The sequence below is a fragment of the Nicotiana tabacum genome, chromosome 7 (assembly GCF_000715075.1).
Source record: "Nicotiana tabacum cultivar K326 chromosome 7, ASM71507v2, whole genome shotgun sequence".
In the NCBI taxonomy this organism is placed as follows: Eukaryota; Viridiplantae; Streptophyta; class Magnoliopsida; order Solanales; family Solanaceae; genus Nicotiana; species Nicotiana tabacum.
Window position 1 is genome coordinate 166,242,216 of NC_134086.1, and position 14,081 is coordinate 166,256,296.

At 33.8% G+C, this 14,081-nt stretch overlaps 1 pseudogene; it reads left to right on the top strand.

The window, feature by feature from the left end:
- Positions 1–10,543: 10,543 nt before the first annotated feature.
- LOC107789858 (zinc finger protein ZAT10-like) lies at positions 10,544–11,755 on the top strand (annotated as a pseudogene).
- Positions 11,756–14,081: the final 2,326 nt, after the last annotated feature.

Genomic DNA, 14,081 nt, shown 5'->3' on the forward strand with positions numbered 1-14,081 from the left:
TAAATAAGATACAAATTTAAAAACAAACATAACACAAATTAACATGGAAACACATTAAACAATACAAATATGCATGTACTATACGAGTTTCGACATAAACAAAATCGAAATACCTCGATTTAAGTTTTTTGAATTTGATTGAAATCGAATTTTTGCACCCGAAAGAAGGAATCCAAAGCTTGTCTTGTGTGTGAGACTTACACTCCTTGCTCTTTAGGTGACAGGTGGGGCCCAATTTTTTTATTATAACTTTGACGCGGGGGGGGGGGGGACCAGCAGTGCTCGATGAATTTTTTAATGGGGGAGGGTTCTGTCGTTGTCCAAGGAAGAAGAAGATGCTTTATTTTATTAAAGCAATTCGCAGTATTATACTGCATTTTATCTAAACGCAGTATTATATTGCGTTTTATTTAAACGCAGTATAGTACTGCGAATTGCTTTAATAAAATATAGCTGGGCCCAAATTATAAGTAAAACGCAGTATAGTACTGCGAATTAGTAAAAAAATTTTTTTTAAATAATACGCAGTACTATACTGCGTTTTACTTTAACGGCTAATTTTCTGTTAAAGTAAAACGCAATATAGTACTGCATTTTACCTAGTTATGTAACTTTTTTTTGTATTAGAAACGTGTTTTTTGTCCAAAAAAACATCAAAAAAGTTTCGGACTCAACCGGTATTACTAACCAGATCATGATTTGAGTTTAGCAAAAATATATATTCCTTTTAAATTTGTTGATTATATAGAGATTCGACCAAAGTACTGAGTGCCACCATAGTCACTCTTCCATATATTGTCATTGGTTTTGTGTATGAAGTATGAACAACGTATGTACTTGTTCATACATTACAGTTGTCGTCGCAAGTTTTGACCCAAAATTAAAATCAATTTATTGCAAATTACATGAGATGCATGCATAATACATTTTGTATAACACAATCCTACCTGGCTAGCTAGCTTTTAGTACTTGAATCGCAAAAGGATAACATACACTTTCTTTACCATCTTATGTGGCATTGTTTGCGAGGGTCAAATTATTTAAACATTGATTATTCAAGTTTTAATTTTTGGAGGATAAATACGGAGTATGAATTATAGTAATAATTAAATAATTATGAAAATCAAGGTCAAGATAGAACTTTCTCTAAATAATAACAATATCACATACAAGGAAATACACTAAAAAGGTGGAAATAGTTACGTTAACTAACTGAATTTCTTTATAATTTATGGCTAATTCGTTACTAATTAGGATTAAACTGTTATGAAACAATAAAAGAAGAAGAACAGTATTGCAGAGAAAAGTAGGGAGAGAGAATTCTTATTGATTTTGGAATGAATTACAATGGAATAGAACTCTCTATTTATAGGGAGAGGGTGACTTAGCAACCAAATAATGAACCCTAGAATCTCTCTAAATATAGACATTCATCATAAATATAATTCTATTTATAACACTCCCCCTTGAATATCTATTCAACAAATAATGTGTCTCGTTAAAACCTTAACTAAAATAAAACCCAATGGGAAAAAATTCTAGAGAAGGAAAAATAGTACACATATCTAATAATACGCCTTTTGATTGCCTCGTTAAAAACCTTGCAAGAAAAACCCAGTGGGACAAAACTTTGTAAGGGAAAAAGAGTACAACGCGTATTACTCTCCCTGATGAGAGCATCAATTCACATCCTTGAGCTTTCGAATCTCAATCTTGTGCACCATCTTCAGCCATATTAACTTCAATGAATTTGTTTCACCTTGAAATCATCATCCCTGATAGATGTATTGTCTTCATCTAATCTTGTTGGAATCGTCATTTCATTATCTTCACATAGGGGTAAAGACTCTTGCTATCATATTATCATGCTTATAGTTATAGCAAGATACTTTTGTGCACAAATTGCACTTAGGATATGGTACTTCAAGACCAAGAATTGTATATGCTTTAAGCGACTTAAATCCTTCATGGATTGTCATATAAGTTAAGTCATATAAGCCATATAATAGACTTTAGATGCATATCAAGTTTTTATGTCATGCTAGACATATAAGATATCGAAAACTGATTGCACATACCATTGACTTTATACTTTCAAGTATTTGAACAACATAGACAAAATTATATGTCTTTCATATGAAATCAATTCTACTTGAATTATGTCTCTTCCATTTGGCCAATACTTTTGTGTCTATATTCGATAGACTTAAGATCCTCATCTATACTTAGCGCTATGATAGATGTCGTCGACAAACATTTTATATCGGTTCCAATATTTTTTCATAAATACATAACATAGAAATCTCTTCATTCATATATTCAGGTACCTGAATCTCTCATGAGACTTTATAAAGTGTTATGTTATGTGATCTTCTAGGTCACTTGCCTCCTTTATTATGATCATTTTGATCATTTGCTCATCTTCTTAATCAAGAATTTTATTTGAAATAGATTTGTCTATATGGTTTAAGCTTACCATAGACTTTGTCCTTCTAGGACTTAATATGAGCATTTGCAATGAGAATATAAATGCGTATGGCATGCTTTGAAATATATTGCAAACGAATTATCTTTTTATGAACTTGAAGTTCATATTATGATATTCGAGGATCTATTATATACAAATGATAATCCGTTCCTCGTAATTTTTTCTCAAGTGTTTATCATGTCTGCCCCTCATGTTAGAAAAACTAACTTGTTTCCTCAACTTTGAGAGCCCATCTTTGTGTGTCATGGTGCTAATCAAAATATACACCACACATCAATAATAATAAGATGGAATTATTTTGTTCCTGATCCCGAACCACTTGTGAGGGGAAAATGTAATATACAAACTGATATAGGTAACTTTGTTCTCATAAGCAATAGTTTAGCTATTAAGTGGAGGCACTCAATAAATTATTTTGTTAAACCAACTGTGATGTAAACCAACTTATCAAGATAAACTTTTTTGAGTAGAAAATCTGGAAATTATGCTCGACATTAAATTATTGAGCAAGTTACCTCGCAAAACATCATATTGCGGGTTAATAATAATCGCACATGTAACCATCTCATAGATGCATCTTATGTGGTATACATGGCAAGTGAATGGGTCCATATTCACCTTTTATATTTCCAGCATTCATGGGATTCAATCCCAGTTTTAGTTGGTCTATTAATTAATGAGAACAAACAATATAAGAGAATTCGTTTAATATTTACCCATGTTGATTCTCTTTTATTTTTGCACATCATACTTAAATTAATATAGCTAAACCAATTATGCCAACTGAATAAATTATCAATATTGATAAACTTCAGATTTACACATGACATGTGCATTATCAATAAACACCAAGTTTATTATGATATGAGTTTTTAAATCAATAAACATCCACTTTATTGTGGCATTCTTTTATTTATGTAGTACAAATTGGAGAATAAAGGGGGTAGTTGTTCACATATATATTATCCCGCTACAAGTTGTAGTAATAGAAGATATTAAATCTTTCCTTTATTTATAGTCTCAATATAATCAACCGCTTTCGCGTGTACTTTGGAAACTGAATAAGTTTCTTTGAGATTTACTACAACATAATACCTTATTGGTAATCAATTGTGTTTCTCCAAAATAGTAATAATTGGCTCTTCCAGAGCTCTCAATTAATTTGGTACTACCACATATTCATCAATATCCATATGGTGAATATCTCTTTTAAAGAGAAAGTTATACTATTATGGTTATGGTCAAAATTATATGCAAGATCTGTTTCTTGCATTACCGTTGTCTTTTAATAATTACCTTGCCAAAATATTTTAGCGTACAATAAGTATGTGATTAACGACCATTTATGCCATAATAATGACATTATTTTCTTATTTCCTCTCAAACCTCCCTCTAGAGGTGAGTGTGATATATTCACTACCACTAGCACGTTCATATACTTCCAACAATGAATATGTATTCATAAATTAGATGTTGTCACATTCACATCATGAATGGACAATAATCATCTATATGTGCTTTATAATCTCATGTTAAATCGATGTCAAATATTACTTTCACAGAGTGAAGGATAATTTTGAGAATCCTTATTGTTTTCATTACCACAATGATGACGATTATAATTTAGTCTATTGTCACGTCCACATCCATTGATACATTCATAGTAATACTTTTATCTTCTTTCAGACTTATCACATACTGCTATCACATTCTCTAAAGGGAATGAGAATGGAGTAAATTCAGTGGGACGAGTTTTCAATTCTTTGTCCACAATCATACATGAATTTGGTCATGGCAAGGCATAGAAATTTTACCACTTTGGGTGGTTATAATTTCTTTCAAACTCCATTAGAGTTACAATCACAATTTATCGTTTTTGCTTGTATTTAAAATCAAATTATAGAATGTCAAGAATTTGAAAGAGAAAAGTAAAATACTTACCTTAATCCTGAATTTAATCATGAAGGAAGTTCATGGAACAATTGACAATCATTATGCTCAATCCCAAAGCTTCTACTCAATAGGTTAGAGTCGCGTGCTAATAATGTGTTATGAAACAATAAAAGAAGAAGAGTACTGCAGAGAAAAGTAGGGAGAGAGAATTCTTATTAATTTTGGGATGAATTACAATGGAATAGAACCTTCTATTTATAGGGAAAGGGTTCTTTTACCACTAAGTAATGAACCCTGGAATCTCTCTAAATATAGACATTCACCATAAATATAATTCTATTTATAACATAAACATATTTTTCTGCTTAGTTATCGAATCATCAGTCGTTAATTCCGATTTTTTAGTTGTGTATAGAGGTGCTAGGAATGCCCGATTAATGAACAAGCAAGAGTAGGCCGTTTAACTACGCTCATTTATTATAGGTACGTGTAATGCTGTATTTTGTCCCGGGCCCGGGCCTTAGTGGGCCTAACAGGCCGGGCCTCGCGGTCCCGGGCTTCGTGGTCCTGGGCTCTGGCGGTCCCGGGCCTGGCGGTCCCGGTCTTCGTGGGCTCAATGGGTGGAACCGGCCCGTGACGGGCCTAAGCCCACATGGTCCTGTGCTTAACGTGCCGGGCTCGTGGGCCTAGCAGACTTTATTATTTTTTTTTTAAGACAAATTCTTGTAGTATCATGGCTATATTAAAAATATATATGTAGTATATATGTATATCTAATTATTAAAGTGCTTGACGAAAAAGAAAATAACAAAACAATAGTAAAACACTAAATTGTCATGCATAATATATTTTCTTGTAGTATATTATATTGTATCTTATGTATATATATTCTCTTATATATTTTCTTTTAGTATATGTATTGTATCTTATGTATATATATTCGCATAATATATTTTCTTGTAGTATATATATTGTATCTTATGTATATATGTTCGCATAATATATTTTCTTGTAGTATATATATTGTATATTATATGTATATATATTCTCTTATATATTTTCTTGTAGTATATATATTGTATATTATGTATATATTTTCGCATAATATATTTTCTTGTAGTATATTATATTGTATCTTATGTATATATATTCTCTTATATATTTTCTTGTAGTATATATATTGTATATTATGTATATATTGTAGCATAATATATTGTCTTGTAGTATATATATTGTATCTTATGTATATATATTCTCTTATATATTTTCTTGTAGTATATATATTGTATATTATGTATATATTGTAGCTTATAAACAATTCTAAGTATAGACAAAGAAATATTGCGAAAAGAAGCTCATGGGTAGAAGCAATAAATTTTATTACCAAAAAATGGCATATCTTTCTTAGTCATCCTTCCCCCAATGGAATGAGCACAACAAGGTACTAATACCACCATTAGAAGGAAAAAAAACTAAGGAAGATGTGCCAAAATACAAGTTACATATTATTCTATGTATTATCTCTAACAAATCTCATAAATCCTTCAAGGTTCGGAGGAGGTTGCGTTGGTGGTGGTGGAAAAGAAGCTTGTTCATCACCACTTCCAGGTGAAACCGAATCCTCCGCAAGTTCCGCCATCATTTCTTCATAAGCTTCATCTATCGCCGGTTGTGCTTCTGCAATTCCAAAGTTTCTTCTTTCCGAGCGGATCCAATCTCTAAACAATACTGATTTTTCCAAGCTATCCCTCATAGACGCTCTATGATCACCTATTTAAAGTCTTGCTTGACTGAAAGCGCTCTCTGATGCAACAGTTAAAGCTTGGATTGATAAAATATCCTGAGCCATCCTTGCAAGAACAGGAAAATGTTTTTCCCTTGCCTTCCACCATTCCAAAAGATAAAAAGAGCCGTCTGGATTCTCCTTTTCAAGTCCCTGAGACAAATAAACTTGAAGCTCATTTAGATGTGAAGTTTCATCATAATTTTCACCTTGAGACCCCCTGAACTCCGTCCAAGATTTAAGAGCTTTTAAGCCCGCAACTCTTTTAGAGGATTGTGAGCTAGACGAAGTAGGGGTTGGAATAGTTGGCCTAGCATGCTCTAAGGCAAGTTGATAAGCATTATAAACTGTTTGAGCGTTAATCTTAATTGAAGCTTTTGCATCTGCAAGTGTCGCAATTTCCTCATTTGAAAGATCTAAAGCCTTATAAATATTTGAATACCAAAAATGAGGACCTCCCAATTTCATTGTAGGATTTAGCATTGCAGCAAGACCATAAATAGGAGGGATAGGAAAAAAATATTTTTTAAACTTTTGTTTCATTTCATTTATAGCAAGTTCATAAATATCCCCACCCTCACTAAATTCAACAAACAAATCAGATAGTGCTGCAATAAAAACTAAACAGTTTGAAATAGTAGGATAATATTGCCCAGAAAATGCATTTGTAGCAATTTGAAAATGTTCTAAAAAATCTAAAAGAATTTTAACATTAGTCCAATCTTGAGTGGTAAGCATTTCATCATCATCCTCACCACCTACCCGAGAATTAAACGTTGCATTAATTGGGTTTCTATATTCATATGCTACTACTAAACTTTCGTACATACAATTCCATCTAGTCGGGCAAGGTTTAGGAACCTTTCTTTCTCTAAGGCCATATTCATCACATTTTTTAAAATACTCTCTAAGTCTACTTCTACGGTTTGAATAAAAAAGCCAATTAAGAGCCATTCTAACCTTTTCAATTTCTATGTTTAATATTCGCATACCATCACCGACAATTAAATGATAAATATGACAAATACATCTAACATGGAAAATATTAGTAAATGCAGGATTTAGTGTTGTTGTAAGCATGCCTATAGCACTGGTGTTACTAGAAGCATTATCCATTGAAATTGCCATTATTTTATCGCTAAAGCAAAAATATCTACAAATATCTGCAACAGTGTTAGCTATAAACTTACCTGTGTGACGCGAATTAATTATTCTATATGCAATTATGCGTTTTTGCATTATCCATTCCTCATCTATCCAATGACTTGTAACAGTTAGGTAATCACAATCATTACCACTTCTACCAATATCAGTAGTAATAGAAATCCGATTAGGTATATGAGTAAATAAATACCGCAAATATTGTTCATATTCATGTTTGAATTTATAAATATCACTCTTAACTGTTGCGCGAGGCCAACCTTTATAAGTAGGATTAAACACTCTTCTAATATAATGAACCCAATTAGGATTAGAAGCAAAAGTATAAGGTAAGCACATAACAGTAATCATCTTTGCTAATTCTTCACGATCTCTATTTGGATCGTAATATAAAATACCTCCGGTGACAGTGTTAATTCCTGGTTGAACTAGATTTGAACCTGTACTAGGGTTAACCGCAGAATCTACACTTGTCCCCTCTAGCTGCGCTTTCATTTGAAAAAATCTAGCCTTATCTCTAGAGTGTGTTTTTATGTGCCTAGTCAAACTACCTGTGCCGCTACGGTCTCCAGTATATTTATGCGACATTAATTTCCCACAAGTTTTACACTTAGCCTTATTTTTTTCTCTTACTTGAGTAAAAAATTCCAAACTAATGATGTTTCTAGGCGTTTAGCAGGTTCTCTATTAAAAGTAGGAGTTTCTACAGGTGGGTCGACCGGTGCATCACTTGGGTTATTAAGAGGACTAGTAGGTGTATCATCTAAATCCGGTGCTTGGGTTTCATCATCATCCTCATTTTCCTCATTATTTTCTAAGATGGTTTCATTAGGATAAAGAGCATTCATAATTTCATCATCTAATCTATCACCTGGTGCAACATTATGATAAAATTCACTATCGGTAAATTGAAAACAAGGGTGATCACTATCAAGAATTACGGAAGGAGGAGGACGTCTAGGTTGGCGACTACTTTCAACTTGCTTATCTTTTCTAGGTCGGGGAGCCGGGGGAAGGGTAGTTGGTTGGCCACTACTTTCACCGGTTTTATCTTTTCCTTTACCAAACATTTTTTTCAAAGTAAATGCCATATTAACTATAATTATGCAAACTAAACCACACAAAAATATATTCTAAAAACGTAAGAGTTGAAACGAGTTTACCGGATTGCCGAACAACTTCTTGAAAATTGAAAATCGTTGAACACTTGAAAACTTCAATTCAACAACTTCACAATTTTTCACAAAATTTCAACAATAAATTAAGTAATTGTAGTAGAGAGATTGAGAGATATTGATGAATTGGTGAATAAAAATGAAAGAATGAGGGGGTATTTATAGTTGAGAAATGGGGAAAAGTGTAATTATATAAGTTTGGGGGCCAAATGGCCATTTTTTAAAATTAAAAACGGTCATATTTTCAGCCCAAACGGCTAGATTTTAAATATGGCCGTTGGAGAATTTTAATTTTTTATTTATTTATTTTTTTTAAAAATAGCCGTTGGGCCCGCCAGGCCCGCCAGGACCGGCCCAGGCCCGCCTGCCGGTCCCGGGCTAAACGGTCCCGGGCTCGTGGGCTCAATCTTGAAGACCAGCCCGTGACGGGCTCAGGAGGCCCACCAAGACCGGCCCACCAGGCCCGTTAGGACCGCGGCCCCGGTCCGATTCAGGCCCGGCCCACCGAGCAGCCGTAGGTACGTGTTTGAATTTGAAATCAATTTGTGTTCCAAGTTAAAAATTCTTTCTCAATTATGACTTATCCACCGGTTAAAATAAAAAGGCAAAAAAAACAAAAGGAAATAGACGGGAAAACGGCTTCAGCTATTGACAAGTATGTAGATATAAATATCTACGAGTTTCCACATCACAATAGCTGCTATCTAGAGTACAAATAGAAAGTATACTCCATGTCAAAAAAGTATTTCTTACCAATCCTAGGAGATCTATTACATTCTAGAATTGTGTGTAATATTAGTCAAGGACAAATACATAAAACACGTGTTTAATTTTGGGTAAGTTTGTTACAGAGGGTTACAACTTAGGTGTCTTTTCTAGATGGATGTCTAACCATAAAGCAAGTTCCTAGCTAAGGCAGGCACCACGTCATAAATAAGTTCCATGCCGTCAACCTAAACTTATTTATTGATAAAAATATTATTTTCTATTTTCACGGTGGAAAATTGAGAGAATATAAGCAGTATTCTTGGTGGAGTAGTAGTGCTATTTTATTAAACTTTCTTAAGTGAAGGCTTTATAGTTGTGTGAAAAAAGGGTAGCCGGTGCATATGCAAGACAAGAGTCTACGTACACTTGCCCTTTATTTCTGCAATAGTCTATTTTTATAGCTCGAACTCACGACTTTTTGGTCACATAGCAACAACTTTACTAGTTACATCAATGCTTTCCTTCAAATCTACAAATTTTATTAACAATATAAAAAGAAATTTATATGTCAGTATGTATATATTTCATACATACTAGTATGTATATATTTCACTCAGTGGCGGATTCACATGGTGGTAAACGGGTTCAACTGAACTCGCTTAATCAAAATATAATATTGTGCATATGTATAAATTATGATTAAAATTGCATAAATTTATTACAAATATTTTTTTGAACCCACTTGATAAATATATTTTACAACTAATGTTATGTACTTCTAAGATTGAACATGCTTGCACAAAATCTTGAATCCGCCACTTATTTCACTCCTGCAGTATGTATACTTCACTCATGCAGTATGTATTAATGCTCATTCACGCCCTTTACAAAAAAAAAAAAAAATCCCATTTATTAATCACTCCGCATCTCCAAAGTAAATAAAATATTTTGAGGCTTTAATTGGCAAGCACGCATATTTGATTACGTATTTGCTGAAGTAATAAGTCTCGAAAAATATTTTCTTTTTTGCTTTCTTAATTTCCTTCCAAGTCATATGGTGAATTTGGTGATAACTACTGATTACACGCTCCACTATTTCGTTTTTGACCTGAAAAAGTCAATGAAAAAGCTGAGTCGTTGCTTTACCATATCAACCTCTTGGCTCTTACCACTGCACTTTCTTTGACCGACTTCACTAATACTCCTTTATTACAACTCATGTCCAGACGTGTAAACCCCCCTTAATTCTTCCTTAACCTAATGGAATTAGGAAAAATATTAGTATATACTATTCTTTATCCATATAACTAGTTAACTACGTGTATATTATAATAATACATATCATTAACCTGTACAACTCCTTCACCGCCATTCCTTACGCAACTTCCAACTCCCCCACACAACCCCTATATATATACTTCTCCTCAGTCCTTCACTCTCTCACTCAAACTCCTTTCATTACTTTCCTCTTGCTTTAGCCTTTAGTTAATTACCCTCTTTTTCCCTCGAATTTGATAACTAAAGAGAATATTATGACTCTTGAAGCTTTGAAGTCACCTACGGCGGCAACGCCGACTCTACCACCACGCTATGAAGATGATGATGAAATTCATAATTTGGATTCTTGGGCTAAAAGGAAAACGATCAAAACGGCCCCGTATTGATGCCCCACCGACTGAAGAAGAGTATTTAGCCCTCTGTCTCATCATGCTCGCTCGCAGCGGAACCGGAACCAGAACCGGTTTAACTGATGCTACTACTTCCCAACAACCTGCCGATAAAAAAACCGCCGAGTTGCCGCCGGTTCATAAGAAAGAGGTGGCAACAGAGCAAGCAGAGCAATCTTACAAGTGTAGCGTGTGTGACAAGGCTTTTTCTTCTTATCAAGCACTCGGTGGGCATAAAGCAAGTCACCGTAAAACTACTACTACTGCTACCGCCGCCTCTGATGATAACAATCCTTCAACTTCAACTTCCACTGGCGCCGTTAATATCTCTGCTCTTAATCCAACTGGTCGTTCACACGTCTGTTCTATTTGCCACAAGGCTTTTCCTACTGGCCAAGCTTTGGGTGGGCACAAGCGCCGCCACTATGAAGGCAAACTCGGTGGTAACAGCCGCGACTTAGGCGGCGGCGGCGGCGGCGGTCATAGTGGAAGCGTCTTGACTACTTCAGACGGCGGCGCGTCGACTCACACGCTACGTGACTTTGACCTGAACATGCCTGCTTCGCCGGAATTGCAACTGGGTCTGAGTATTGATTGTGGACGGAAAAGTCAACTGTTGCCGATGGACCAAGAGGTGGAAAGTCCTATGCCTGCAAAGAAACCGCGTTTATTGTTTTCGTTGGGTTGAAACTTCTTTAGGGGAATTGAATTGATTGTGTTTTTAGCCAAATTAGTAAATTGGTTCATGTGATTTTATTTTTAGGAAAAGGAATTATTGATTGTTTTACCCGTTTATTCTTAGGGTGGTATTATGTACAGGGAGTAGGTCATTCATTGGTTTTACACTTTCTTAATTATATATTCTTTTTTTTTACACATACATTTATTTATCTCTATTTATTATGAATTCATTCATTCATTCTTCTACTCAATCATTTAAATTGTTAATTAACAAATTTTTGCGATATAATAATTGAGGGCCTTTCTGTATGTAAGGTGGAAATTCAAAGGACGGTTGGATAGTAGTGGCGGTGCATGCTATAGCACGAGCCAGAATATTTCTATTTGAGTGGTGAATAAGAAGCTGTCCATGTGGGTTTATTTCTAATTTCACGTTCTAGTCATTATTATTACAAGTAAAATAGTTAGTGAAATAAAAAACATGCAACATAGTTGGTCTTGCTTCTAATGTTTTGTCCATCTCAATTTATTTTCATGACCAATTTTAGCACGCAACGAATATATGGTGCATTGGAGTGTTTCTGACCAGGAGTTAATAGTTTCATAATTAATTAAGTATAATACATTGTTTTTTTGAGTGTATATAATTTGAGTTGAAAGTAATGATTTAGTTAAATATGCAGAACGTGTACTTGATTTGTCTCTGTTTCGAACAAACAAAACCAAAAGTTGGCCAGTAAATTGCGGAGGTAAAATTGCTGAAAGGAATAGTGAAAATTAATGAAAGCCTTTTCCCATTGAAATTTGGATTGAGCATGGATATGATCTAAGTGTGAAATATAACAAGGAATGCAACGTGTAGAGTACGTGCAGCGTCAATGTGGTTTAGTAATACTATATATTCTTGAGCACCACATTACGCGGATTGGAATTCATTGAATTATTTTAAGGAGTAGAAATTGTACAAGTCATCCCTTTCAGTTGATAGAATATTACGAATGATATATAGATGAGACTGTTTTGTAAGTTTGAGTTGTCAACAAATTCTAAACTTGGAAACCTTCCTGCTTTTTCCTAATTTATATCAAGAATTGTATAACAAAGTTGAGAATTTGGGGGGGTGTTTGCCCTTTGCCTGCCAGGCAAGACTCGTGATGCTTCTTTGCTGTATTACGGCGTTTACACCTTGGGGATTAAGTAATCTCAGTAGGTGTCTTTACGTTACAGCCTCGCCGGATGCACATATTCTGGCGGTGGATGCTCACGCACTCACATCTGTTTGAATACAGAATAATTCAATAAATATATGATTTATGATTGCACATAAACTGCTTTATTACTATTATGATTAATTAAAAATGTATTACCACATCATTTAATTACATAATCATGATAAGTTTATATGATCTCGTGTGAATATAAGGTACAAGTAAGTATTTTCTTAATGATACTTTCAAGGGAAGAGATACACTTTGAAAGAGGCGCCCCATCGTTTAGTTGGAAAAGATTACAAATATGTGTATGTGGCACATTTTTCTTTTTTAGTTATTTCGAAAGAATAATATCATGCACTTTACATAAATTTTTAGAAAAAAATAATAATTTTAACCTCCTATATTATCATTAATAATATTTATTTTTTGGTTAAAAGGGAAAAGTTTTATACACCGCCTTCTCATTGGATCTCACAAAAATAACCAAAATCAAATCCATCTAAGTACCTATGCTACATATTATTACTGATTTTCTCATCTTAGGAAGGGTATAAATCCAGTTGCTTCCTATAGAGAAAGAGGATCCCTACTAACATTGGAAAACTATGTAATCATCCAACATTTATTCCCATTTACATTGCCTATGTCCAACAATATGCAACTGCTTATGTCAAAATTGTCTCTACTTGTATGTTGAAATCTTCTACTGTTCACCTCTTCTTCCCACTGACCTACATGTTTGCTAATGCAAAACCAGTTTAATTTTTTTAAAAAAAAAACTTTCTTTAATTTTTTGAATTTTATCAAAGGAATATAATATTTTTATTTTTTTAAAACAACTAAAATAAATAAATATTAGCAATTTGGAATAAGAAATATAATCTTAAACCTTTGTAGCTTAAATTCACATACAAGCTAAGTTGTGACTGTATTGGGAAAAAACTGAATGTACATTAAAAATGATGTGGCATGACACGTGGATTAGTTGAATGGTCAAAGAACAGCAATTGACTAAGAGGCACGGTGAAAACACGGTGAAAACAGCCACGGGAAGAAGAATTTAAATAGGCACGAGACGATGTATAGATACGAGTCTCGTACCAATTTAAATTATTTACAATCAACGGATTAGAAGGCATTAAAAGCAAGGATCAGATGACAGAAAGGAGTCCAAATTCATTATTAAATGTCTGATACGTTATAAAGTTGGTATTTAATAGGAATGATTGTATAACGGCTTATTTAATGTCATTTATTGCTCATGATTATGTCATTAAAACTGATGCTTTATTCCTTTACCTAGAATGATCT